This window comes from Phacochoerus africanus, chromosome 3 (assembly GCF_016906955.1).
Source record: "Phacochoerus africanus isolate WHEZ1 chromosome 3, ROS_Pafr_v1, whole genome shotgun sequence".
NCBI lineage: Eukaryota > Metazoa > Chordata > Mammalia > Artiodactyla > Suidae > Phacochoerus > Phacochoerus africanus.
Window position 1 is genome coordinate 176270999 of NC_062546.1, and position 12942 is coordinate 176283940.

The window sequence follows — 12942 nt, forward strand, 5'->3', positions numbered from 1 at the left end:
GCCTTCTTAAAGTTAAGTATAAAAGATGCTTTTCGTCGCCAGCTATTGAAATCTTTTACACTCATTTCCTAATTTGAAAGTAAAGCCAAAATGGTTATTTTAGGTGGTGCAAAAGACGAGCTCGGATTTGTTTTTAAAATATCTGTCACAGTGTGATAGAATTGTGATTGATACAAGGTTTCTTGTTAGGAATAAATATTGTTAGTAGAAGCACTGTCTTCTGATTTTCTCTATCCAAGTCACTTTTCCAAAACCTGCCTTGCTGTATTATTGCAAGTCTTTAAAAAACCACATTAGCATTTTGTCATTGCCAAGAAACTTGATTAAGAAGATATAATAAAGAGTTTTCCCATAGGATTGGAAAGATGTTTTATTTCCAAACACTGAGGAAATTATAGGATTGATGATACTGTAGATTACTGGTTTTCCTTAAGAATTTTTCTGCAAATCCACATAACTTGAGAAGAATTTTTTTCTCTTTAGAGAGACAATGACTCTGATTTTGTGAAAGTTTTTAAAAATGTTTTCCGATGGGCTTTTTTCTTCAGTCTTATCCAAAAGATCTTTTAAATTTTATTTATAAATTCATAATCTGTAATTCTTAGCAATCTCAGGTTAGATTCAAACTTGTGTATTCTTTAATATTTGAATATTCATTTGTAGCTTGGTACTAAGTTATACTTTTGTTCCCTTCCAGGGGCTAGCAAAAATTACAGTTAAATCTGCTTAAACCTTTTTTCTTTCTTTTTAATGGACATATTTAGAAAAGCATTGAGTCTGACACAGATTGAAAAATGTTAAAGGGACACTTCTTATGAAATTTAAAATTTCAGTGTTACTCCTTTTGAATGATTTTTTTTTCCGCCGCATAAGAACCTAAGGAAACTTAGAAACCTGATTCATAAAATAGCACCTTCCTTTTTCTCCTTTCTGAAATTTATTTTATTGATTAGATCTGATTAATAGAAAATGTTTCTTCATAGAGAAGTAGCTTTATTTTGTCTTTCAATCTTAGATATTGAATTTTGTTTTGGTAATAGTAAAACCAAATATATATCCCCCACTTTACTTCATTTGAAAAATCTTTCTGCCTTTTTTACACAGTAGAAAAAAATGATTTACTTGTAACCTAATGCTTAAAATGTATCACTGAAATTTATAATTTCATTTATTCCATAAATATCTTACCAGGTGTAGTTAAATAGACTTGTTTATAGCCACCCTGAGACCTAATCTTGTAAGCATATCTTTCTTGTGTATAGTGTTACTTCCAGTGACCTCTCCTTTATTGAGTTAGAGCCCAAGTCTGAATTTAAGGATATAGTAGATAGGGAATGGAAAAAAATGAAAGAATTTTTTTCTTACTCCTGTATACTCATTTCTGCATTATCACTTGTGACACAATTTGTTAGCACTTACTGTGACAGAGAATGTAGTTAATGGAAAGAGTATTGGGTTTGGAATCACAGGCCTGGGTTTGAATCCTGCTAGGCCTCTGCTATTTTGTGCCTACCCTCAAGGAATTTTGGACTTACAGGAGGTCTGGACCTTTCTCAGCCTTAGTTTCCTTATCTGTTAAATTAGAATAATACCAGCTACTTTGTAGGATTGAGAGAGAATTATAGGACTTCCTTGGGGATTCAGTTAATGACAGCTATTCATTTTTAAGCTTTAACTTCCTAGCTGTGGAAGCTTGGGCAAGTTTCTTCTCCATACCTGAGGTTCCTTGGTTGTAAGTGTATAGTATCTGTCTCATACAAATGTGGGAATTAAATATAAGTGGAAACATATTAAATGCCTGGTTCAAGTGCTCAACAAATGGGCCATAAACTGCAATGAATCCAAAGATGAATTACACTGTTGTGTTTCTACCCTCAAGGAACTTTGGGGGACATAATAACTAATAAGGCAGAATATATAAGCAGTCAAAGAAAAGAAATCACACTTGATGAAGATGGAAGAAAGGAGCGTTATGTTTTTATATCTCCAATTTTATTTTTTAGTAAGTTCATTCAGATTCTCTGTAATTCAAAATACAAACCAGCAAAAAGTCCTGGGTTTTACCCCCACCCCCCAGTCACCCAAGTGTTACCAATTTCTTATGTGTCCTTTCAGAGATACTCTGTCTATACACAAGCAAATATGTTTGTGCTCTCCTCCCCAACCCCCTTTTTATTTTATAAATGGTAGTATGCTGTATACACTCCTATATCTTCACTTCATATGGCTTAGTATTTGGTTTGTGTCAGTGCATAAAGATCTTCATTCTTTTAAATCATTTGGATATACCTGTTAAGCAATTAGTGAGCTGATTTTATTTTTAGATCTTATGTGACCTTTAGAAGTAAAAGAATTGTCATGCCTTTATTTCTTTTTTTAATTACTTGATGAATTTATTACATTTATAGTTGTATAGTGATCGTCACAATCCAGTTTTAAGGTATTTCTATCCCACACGCCCAGCACATCCCCCCACCCGCCAGCTTTATTTCTTTAAATGAAAGATTTCATTTGAGTGAGAGATACGAGTTTGTGACAGGAAGTTATTGAACTGCTTCAATTATCTTTTGTTTCTGTTTTTTAAAAGTTTTAGTGAAATGATCGAGACGTACATGAAGAGGGAAGCAAGCTGTATAAGAGTTAACTCTCAAAGTGAATTTCGTCGGAATTTAAGTCTTTTGTTGTGGTTCTTATATCCCTGAACAGACTACTTCTATTATTTCAGCTAAAAAAAATCTAAATGAGAAAGATGTCATATATAGTCCAGACCTTTTTTAAGCAGACTATTCTTATAGGATATTACCACCCAGTAATCCCGCTTAGCATACTAGCTTTCTCCCTGAGTTAATTTTTTTACGTACTCATTAACTTATTTTTGATGATGTTCAATATTTCTTAGTGTAATTACCAGTGAGTTTTATATTTGACACCTAAATAAATGGTGAGTTTCACCTATGCGAGTGTCTTCTGAGACTTTAACTGCTTAGGTGAGTTTTTCTTTTCTTTTTACTGTGAAAGTCCTTGGTCAACCAGTTGGACCAAGTAACATTCATTTCAACTAGAGCACAAAACAAATATCAGAACGTCTTTTGTGTGTGTGTGTGTGTGTATGTGTTAAGGCTGCACCTGCTACACATGGAAGTTCCCAGGCTAGGGGTCTGAACAGAGCTACAGCCTCCAGCCTATGCCATGGCCACAGCAATGCCGGATCCAAGCCTTTCGGCGGCCTGTACCACAGCTCACGGCAATGCCAGATCCTTCACCCACTGAGCGAGGCCCGGGGTCAAACCCTCATCCTTGTGGATCCTACTCGGGTTCATACTGCTGAGCCACAAAGGGAACTTCCTCTTTCTTGTTCTTTTTTGGCTCCTGTAAGCAGCATTTCATTTAGCTATAGTACATTTTAAATGTATACGCTGTTACTGTATTTATCTTTAAAAAACACATGCTGTAAGTTTTTTAAGTTGATTAAACTTAGAAAGTGGTAAGTAATAATCCAGCAGCAGAGACACCAAAAAGTCCTTATCTTTCAAAAAAATCATTAAATGAAGCTTTTGTGATATATTTCATTCTTTCTATGCTCAAGTTGATGTTGCATATGTTAAAGCTTTTAATGTAAAAATACTGTCTTAGAATTATTTTGAGGATTTATTAGTATTTTAGTATTGTATATAAAATACTAATACATGCTATTTTTACCCAGTCAGTAACTAAAATGTTTACAAAGCACTTATCTTTATAGATTCGGGGCAGTGGAGGTAGATAATTGAAACCTGTAAAGACAGAATAGTTCTGGAGTTCCCATTGTGGCACAGTGGAAACAAATCTGACTAGGAATTATGAGGTTGTGGGTTAGATCCCTGGCCTTGCTCAGTGGGTTAAGGATCTGACATCGCCGTGAGCAGACTCAGGTCGGATCTGGCCTTGCTGTGGCTCTGGTGTAGGCCAGCAGCTACAGCTCCAATTAGACCCCTAGCCTGGGGACCTCCATATTCCTTGGGTGTGGCCCTGGAAAAGACCCCCCCCAAAAGGGGGGGGGGGCAGAAAAGTTCTTCTGGAACATATCTGGGGGCTACCAGGGAATTAATTGATTTCTCCCAGTATCATTATATCAGTGAGTTGCCTTTTGGGGTGGAGGTAAGATCATGAACTAAAACAACAAACTGATAGAGTGAAAATGGCTGCTTGTTTTGCTCTGCCAATTTAATATATTAGTCATTATATACAAGGTTAATCCTGGTCAACTTTCTGAAGTTGTAAGAAGTAAGTATGGGTTTTAATTTATTATACACTATCAAATCTGTAAATGTAGGTTTTTGAGATATATTTGAAACATAAATCTCTTCTCACTCAGCATGTGCCTCTCCTCTTAATATATACAAACTCATGTCTTGTGCCCTGTTTTGTTTTGCATTCCTTTCTTTTCTTACCTTTGCCAGTCCTGACCCTATAAAGATACGTTTTGTTATTTTACGTAGTTTTGCTCACCTGTCTTCTAGGTTACCAATAAGGGAAGGTGGGGAAGGTTTATCGTTCATAATCAGGTATTTATTCCAACAGATAAGTAGAAGACAGTATTTTACATATCGAGTGATGAAAAATTACCTTTTTATATTTAATTAATTTTTAAGGCTAGTTACATGGATCTCAACAATAGTACCCCTTGTTAAACTTCTAGATAACTTGAGTTGCTTTTTCTCAGAGTTGAGGTAAGGTAATAAAGGAGTTTACCATAAATGAAATGGCTGTCTGAACAAATTCTTCCTGATTGGATTAATCTGAGATCTCTGAATAATCTGTCAACAGTCAAGGTTTGGAGAGTAAGAGATCTGAGGGATTGATGGTAAGTTTTTTCCTAAAGCAAAGACAAGACTGACATTTGGTTGGAGGAGAGAATTGAGAAGTTAAAATAAGTAATGACCTTGGTATCAGTAGAGGATGGATCTGAAAGCTGATTTATACCAATAGTCATAGAAAATGTCTTTCCCAAAGATTAGTGAATCTTCTCTGAAACTAAGATAGATTTTTTTCTCCTTTCTTTCCTTTTTTTTTTTTTTGGCCCGAACCCACAGCATATAGAAGTTCCCAGGCCAGTTACCAAACTCAAGCCACTGCGCTAACACTGGATCCTTCACCTACTGAGCCACTGGAGAACTCCCTCTTGCTTCAATTTTAAATCTATTCCTAATGACCTGGTTATCTGCATGTGAGGTTCTGATGATAATTATGTGACACTATAGATTTAAGTAAAAATGTCTGTGATCTAGCCAGATTTGGAAAGGTTTTAAGGGTTATCCCTATTTGTGTAAGTGATTGGCAATAGGAGTCTCAGAAATACCTTGTTTTTCATCACTGAAGTGAATATTACTGCTCGTTTTGAACTCTGTACTCTTAAAGGGGCATCATTTTCTTAAAAGAATCAGCAGCTTTATTATTTGCTGTTATCAGTAATAGTAGTATGACCATTTATCAGTGTAGTCATTTATTCATTGAACATTTGACTATCAGCTTTTTTATAGATGGTGAAATAATCAAAAAAATTATTCAGTTGATATTTTTATAGATATTAAATGTATTTTTCTAGTTGCTATAAACAATAAAGCCTAAGTATGTGGCTTTACTACCTTCAAGGAATTTACAATGTGGTAGAGATGACAAAAATAAGTATAAGAAAGAATGATTTCTACATAGCAGAGTATCAATTTTCACTTCTGTCTTGAAGGACCATAGAGTTTGGAAGAGAAGTTGTTCAGTAAGGAAATGTTTCATGAGAACGATAGAATTCACATTGCATATGGGAGAATATGGAAGGTAGAAGTAATGGGGAGTATATTCTAGGCAGTGACATGGACAACAAAAATGAAGACATGGACGTAGAATGAAGATATTCACAAGCTGGTGAAGAAAGTGTCTCATCAACTATAAATTCATACTATGAGGAACCAGTATGAGATAGGAAGCTTAAATCTTTCATGTAAGAGGAGGAATGATATAAATAGAGGAATGACATGATACATTGGACTAAATAAATACCCTGACTCCTCATCCTTTCTTCTTCAATGGTAGGTTATATTGAAGTCAATTTTTTTTTCAGAAACTTGGTTGAATTACAATTCAGTCTACCAACTACATATAGTCTACCAATTTCAAGTGTACAGTTCTATAGTTTTTAGTATGTTCACAAGGTTTTGTATCTATCACCACAGTCAGTTTTAGGACCTTTTCATTACTCCCAAAAGAAACTCCATATCCCTTAGCCATCACCCCTCAATCCCTCCATACCCTGAGCCCTAGGCAACTACTGATGCACTTGTCTCTAGATTTGCCTGTTCTGAACTTTGCATGTAAATGGACTCATACAGTATGTTGTCCATTGTGATGCGCTTCTTTTACTTAACATAGTAATACTTTCAGGGTTCATCCATGTTGTATATATCAGGACTTCATTCCCTTTTATTGCTAAATAATATTCCACTTTATGGATATGCAATATTTTATTCATGAATTTCATGGACTTTTGGACCTTTTGGCTGTTGTGGATAATGCTGCTGTGAAATTCATTTATGCACATTTTTTCATTTCTCTTGGGTTTACTGAGTGGAATTGCTGGATTATATGGTTACTCTGTTTAACCATTTGAGGAACTCCAAGATTGTTTACCAAAGCTATGGTTCCTGTTTTTTGTTTTATGTTTTTTGTTTTTTGTCTTTTCTATGGCCGCTTTCGCAGCATATGGAGATTCCCAGGCTAGGTGTCTAATTGGAGCTGTAGCTGCCGGCCTACACCAGAGCCACAGCAAAGTGGGATCCGAGCCGTGTCTGCGAGCTACACCACAGCTTATGGCAATGCCGTATCTTTAACCCACTGAGCAAGGCCAGGGATCAAACCCACAACCTCATGGTTCATAGTCGGATTCATTAACCACTGAGCCACGACGGGAACTCCTATGGTACCTTTTTACATTCCTACCAGAAATGTATAAGGATTCTAATTTCTCCATATCCTCACCAACATTTGTCTTTTTCATTGTAGCCGTTTTAGTTGGTGTGAAGCAGTATCTCATTGTGGTTTTGATTTGCATTTCCCTAATGACTAATGTTGTCTGGCATCTTTCTTGTACTTATTGGCCATTTGTATATCTTCTTGGAAAAAGTGTCTGTACAGATCCTTTGCTCATTTTAAAAATCAGGTTTTTTGTCTTCTCTTTATTGAGTTGTAGTAATTCTTTATTATTCTAGATACAAGTTTCTTACCATATATATGATTTACAAAATTTTCTTTCATTCTGTGGATTGTCTTCACTTTCTTGGCATGAAAACTTTTAATTTTGACAATTTCCAATTCTTTTTTTTTCTTTTATTGCTTGTGCTTTTTTGGTGTCGTAGATATCATAAATTCTTATTTAATTATTACATTTTCTAAATTTCTCTGAAAGTCCAGGCAAACAGGATACTATTATTTAACAAAAAATAACTAAATCTACTAATGCATTTTGGAGTTTGGTCTTCTCTCTTATCCTGTGTCCAGACCCCTTAGTTGAGTGACTGATGAAAAGAAGCAAAGGTGAAAATCAAGAAATAACAACTTTGAGTGAAACATTTTAATTCAAAGCACTCTATGTTGAGAAATATTTTTTATGAGAAAATTTATTATGTTCTTGTGGATGTGGTGTATTACTCATAAATTCTGCTGTATTTGGGGAATTTTCACACTTAGTAAACTTTTACCACGAAGGTAAAAACTTTTACCATGAAAGGTAACTCTTTCATTTTTTACAGATGACTAAACTGAGCTCTGGAGAATTTAAATTTACATGCTGGTAGACCCTTTTTCGGGGCAAGAAATAATAGTAAAGCATCATCTTCATCACTCTGAACATTAATAGCATTATCTCTTTAGTGAAGAAAGTTTTCAAGGTGCTAGAACTTTCTGTTCCTCAAAGTACTTAAGTTTAGGTTTATGAAAGTTCACTTGGAGGAGGTATTGTAGCCAAGGTCTTGAAAAAAGTATATTCATTTCATTATCTTACTAATCAGGTCTCATCAACAGAAAGATTACCATAAATGGCCAGCTCTTGCTTTCCTTTTTTCTGTAATTCATTGTTTCCCTATCATTTCAAAATAGGAGTTCATGGTTTTAAATCAATGTTAACTAGATTATTGTTAGGAGAGAATTTATAGGTAAACTAGTGGTGGGGATTACTGTATACTTTCGAGCTCATATATATATATATATAAAATGATACATATTTTATTTAAGCTTTTGAGAGAAAGGTCCTTGTCTGCTTTAAACTGTAATCCCTATAGTTTTTGGCAGAACACTTTTACGTAGTAGGCACAGAAAACTTGTAATGAATGAGTCGTCTTGGAGGGTCACAAATTTGAAAGACAAGATTAAAACCAGTCCCCCTTGGAGTTCCCAGTGTGGCACTGTGGGTTAAGAAGTAGACTGACTGCAGCAGCTTGGGTCTCTGCAGATGTACAGATTCAGTCCACAGTCTGGCACAGTGGGTTAAATGACCCAGCATTACTGCAGCTGTGGCTGGGATTCAGCCCCTGGCCCAGGAACTTCCATATGCTGCACCAGAACAATAACAACAATCCCCCTTCAGATTTGCACAGGTTCCAGAAAGCAGACATAGATGCTTAGACAGTGAACACTGAAATTACAGATTTATTTTTTAAAAGCCAAGGAAATTAGTTTTGTTTCTCATAGCTTTAAAAAAGGTTTTCTTCCTCGGAGGTTTAATTAATTCTGATGCTTTACTAATACTTCCTACTTCTGAAACATGAGAAATAACATGAGATTGTATTAATTGAAGTGATTACCAGAAACCACTACTGGGTTGGGTTTTTTTAAAAAAGTAAATTTACCTAGAATATTGGACTTGATACTGATTATTTCAGGATTAAAAATACCTAAACCTGAAGTGAGTCTTTATCAAAACTGTACATAAAGTCCTTGCTTTCATCTGCATGTCATTTATCAGCTTTGTAGATTAACCATGGCTAATTTTAAAATTTAGTTCAATATTTTCTTGGGCTCTTTCTAGAAGCAAGACATGATTAAAATGATTAACATGTTACTTAATAGTCCATGCAATTTCATTGGCAAATATTTCTTCACTTTTTATAATATTAGAGGCTGGATGGTACACTCTAAACAATCTTGTGAAGTCCTTACAAATCTCAGAGTTCCTATTGTGGTTGAGCGGGTTGAGAACCCAACTAGTACCCATGAGGATGCAGGTTTGATCTCTGATCTGTATTGCCCTGAGCTGTGGTGTGGTTTGCAGATGATCCCAAGTTCCTGTGACTGTTGGCATAGCCTGGCAGTTGCAGCTCCAATTCGACCCCTAGCCCTGGATTCCATATGCCGTGGGTGCAGCCCTAAAAAAAAAAAAAAAAAAAAAAGTCCTTACAAATCTCTTAACATCTCTAGTTTTCCATCTGTGAAGTCAGAGCTAAAACCAGAATTCCTGTCTTATGATTCTTACCGTATAACATGTGCTGTCTCACTTCAGGAAAACTGATTTTCACTCTTTGATGTCTAATTTGTAAATGATTCACCAAGAATAACATTTTAAAATTTAATTCAAAACAGAACTGTTAAAATAAGAACAACTAATTTATAAACTTATTTTTTGAAAACATGTAGACATTCATTTTCCATTTCAATGTAGTGATTTTCACAAAGTCCCTCAGGTTTTGTTGAATAAATGGCATAGTGGGCTATAAATATTTAACTTCAAGGCATAACTTTTGTAGGTCCTAAATAACAGTATCAGCCTTGAGCTAGTTTATGAGGCATAACTTAAAATTTGAAAACAGTGTCACTCTTTAGTCAACATAGAAATTGCTTTTCTAAAAGTAACTATATGTAGGAGGTGCGTAATCCTTTTTTCCTTTAAAAAAAATCAGCTCCAAAAATCTACTTGAACTTCATATATAGAAATGTACATAGGATTACTTCTTTGAAAGGCTCAAAGTAAAAAGCTGTGAAAGTGGTATCAGATGGGTGTTTGGAAAGAAAGGAGAATGGAAAAAGTTGGGTAAAATGTTATTATCTAAAATAATGCATAGTCATCGTTGCTGCTTTGCTAAGCAACACTATTTGTCTCTTGGTGACCAGATACATGAAGGCTTTTTTCAGAGCCATGAGTAGTCTTACCTGAAGGAAAACAAGACAAACGTTTTGCCAGTATTTTAAAAAATAATAGTAACTTTGAGAAAGCACTAAAGCTTTCATATTGAAAGATACTATAGAATTAGTCACACTAGAATGAGGATGGCTATCATAAACCACATGATGCATTTCTATAAATGAAATTTTTCCTAATTCACTTCTGTTAAGTACTTTGAGGACAGTATCTTTCCCATAGGGCATTCCGCACATTTTAAAATAGCTTTACTTATTAAAAATAACATTCAGGAGTTCCCATTGTGGCACAGTGGAAACGAATCCGACTAGGAACCATGCCTCGCTCGGTGGGTTAAGGATCCAGTGTTGCCATGAGCTGTGGTGTAGGTTGCAGATGTGGTTCAGATCTCATGTGGCTGTGACTATGGCCAGCAGCCGTAGCTCCGATTGGACCTCTAGCCTGGGAACCTCTATATGCCTCAGGTGTGGCCCTAAAAAGCAACAAATAAAAATAAATAACATTCAAATTCTCTAGTAGTCACAAAACTATACAATAAGTCATAACATAAAAAGATTGAACTTAAAGCAGTTTCTCTGAGTTCAGTCCAATGAACAAATCTGGAAATTAGTTTTATTAAATAACATTGAAAAGATTCTCCCTTCTCCTGTATGCCTTTTTTTTTTTTTTTAGGTAGTGGTAGTCGTTATAGTGGCATTTTACTATTAATATAAAGAATTTATTAAAACAAACAAATTTTCAAGCTTTTATTTTTGTCTTATAAATGATAAAATATCAAGTTCAAGTCACAGAATTAATTTCATATGCAACTTTTCTTGCCTTCTTCTAATATCCAGACAGTAGGCTAAAGTATAGATTTGTATTCTAATTAAGAGAGAGAGACCTTAGGAGCATAGAGAAAACTGTTTCTGAAAATTGTCAGAATTTACTTCACTTTGTAAAGACATCAGTTTATTTTAGTTTATCACATAGCCTGTCCTGACTCTTTCCCTGAAAATGTATATTTATGAAACCTCATTTTGTTAGGGTGTGATTAGTCTAATCTAATAAGGTTCTTATGGTTGAAGTTGATAGGTGAATTGAGAGAGGTTTGTATGTGCATACACATATATGTACCTACATACATGTATGTAGACACAACATTTGAATATCCTGTTTTTCTATCAGGTTTCAGTGAAAATAGGCTGTATTTAATACCAAAAGACTATTATTAGCACCAGAAACTTAGAGCATTAAATTTCCAGTATTGATTGCATACATTCTGTTAGATAGGACATATGGTAAAGATAAGTGAAATATTTCAAGGTTAACAACAACAACAAAAACACCAGGGGAAAAAAGGTAGAGGAAAGAGGCAATGATTCCTGGAAAGCTGAAGTCCATTATATAGCATCTGAATATCTAGCCACACTCTTTAGTAAATTAATGATAACACTTTAAAACATTAAGACATAGTGAAGGTGTAAGAATGTGTTAGCAAGGCTCTCAGTTATACTAAAAACTAAACAGCAGGTACAAAATAACTATGTAGAAAGTATTGTATATCACCTCTAGATATTTTTAAATACACTTCTGCAAAATATTTTTAGTACTATATTTGACCATGACAACAAACTAGTCATTTAGTTTTAAAATCATGTGCCCAAGTATGACTTTTGCTATGGTTACCCTGGAGACTTAGACTTCTGCTTATGTGATTTCCTTAATCCCTGGACTTTGGGATTGGTGAGACTTCTAGAGGAGTCACCAACTTGCTAAGTGCAGGGGAAGTTTTTTTTTTTTTTTTCTCATTTATAATTAAGGTCATTTGCATTTTCAAAAACCACAGCATATATTCATATGTTCCATTAGTTATGAATGTATTATTTCTTGAGCCAGAATTCACAGTTTATCTCTCGGAGTGCTTACCTTTCATCCTAAAGTGGAGTGCTTACCTTTCATCCTAAAGTGGATAAAATTTGTCATAGATTTAAAGTATTAAAAAGTAAACTAAGTTGTGAGGGAAACTGATTTATTTTTCATAAACTTGAACTGTAGAATGTTTAGGATCATAAGGACTTGGGCACTTCTTAAAGGTCAGGGTATTTTGGAGAAAAGAACAAGGTGACGATTACAGCATTCTTTCCTTTTGCTTAATGCTTGTTAGCAAAAGTGATGTTATGGGCTTGCTTTCTTTTTTGATGACCTTTAATTGACTTGACTTGGTAGAAGCAAACACATATAGAATTAGTGCTGCCAGAAATTTGTCCCTGATTTGGTATAGCTCTGTATAGGTGCACACTGGGTAGGTGAATTTAAAGGCTACCTTTTCAATGATGGTTTCACTGATCTGCTTTTATAATATTGAAAATCCGGGGAGTTCCCGTCGTGGCGCAGTGGTTAACGAATCCGACTAGGAATCATGAGGTTGCGGGTTCGGTCCCTGTCCTTGCTCAGTGGGTTGACGATCCGGCGTTGCCGTGAGCTGTGGTGCAGGTTGCAGACGCGGCTCGGATCACGCGTTGCTGTGGCTCTGGTGTAGGCTGGTGGCTACGGCTCCAATTAGACCCCTAGCCTGGGAATCTCCATATGCCGCGGGAGCGGCCCAAGAAATGGCAAAAAGACAAAAAAAAAGAAAAAAAGAAAATCCCCCCCAGCATCATTCTTAGCTCTTACTTTTTACCCAACACTTCTTACCTTATGATTTGTTATACATTTTGCTTGTTTGCTTTTTCTCCTGTTTCCCCACACTAGAATATGAATTACACAAAGTTTTTAAAATTTTATTTATCTCCAGTAATTTG

The 12942-nt window shown here is 35.2% G+C and overlaps 1 protein-coding gene across 7 annotated transcripts in view; it reads left to right on the forward strand.

Annotated features, from left to right (window-relative positions):
- Positions 1–12942, forward strand: part of CREB1 (cAMP responsive element binding protein 1) — a 67617-nt gene that overhangs the window by 1627 nt on the left and 53048 nt on the right. The gene's annotated exons all lie outside the window — the stretch shown is intronic.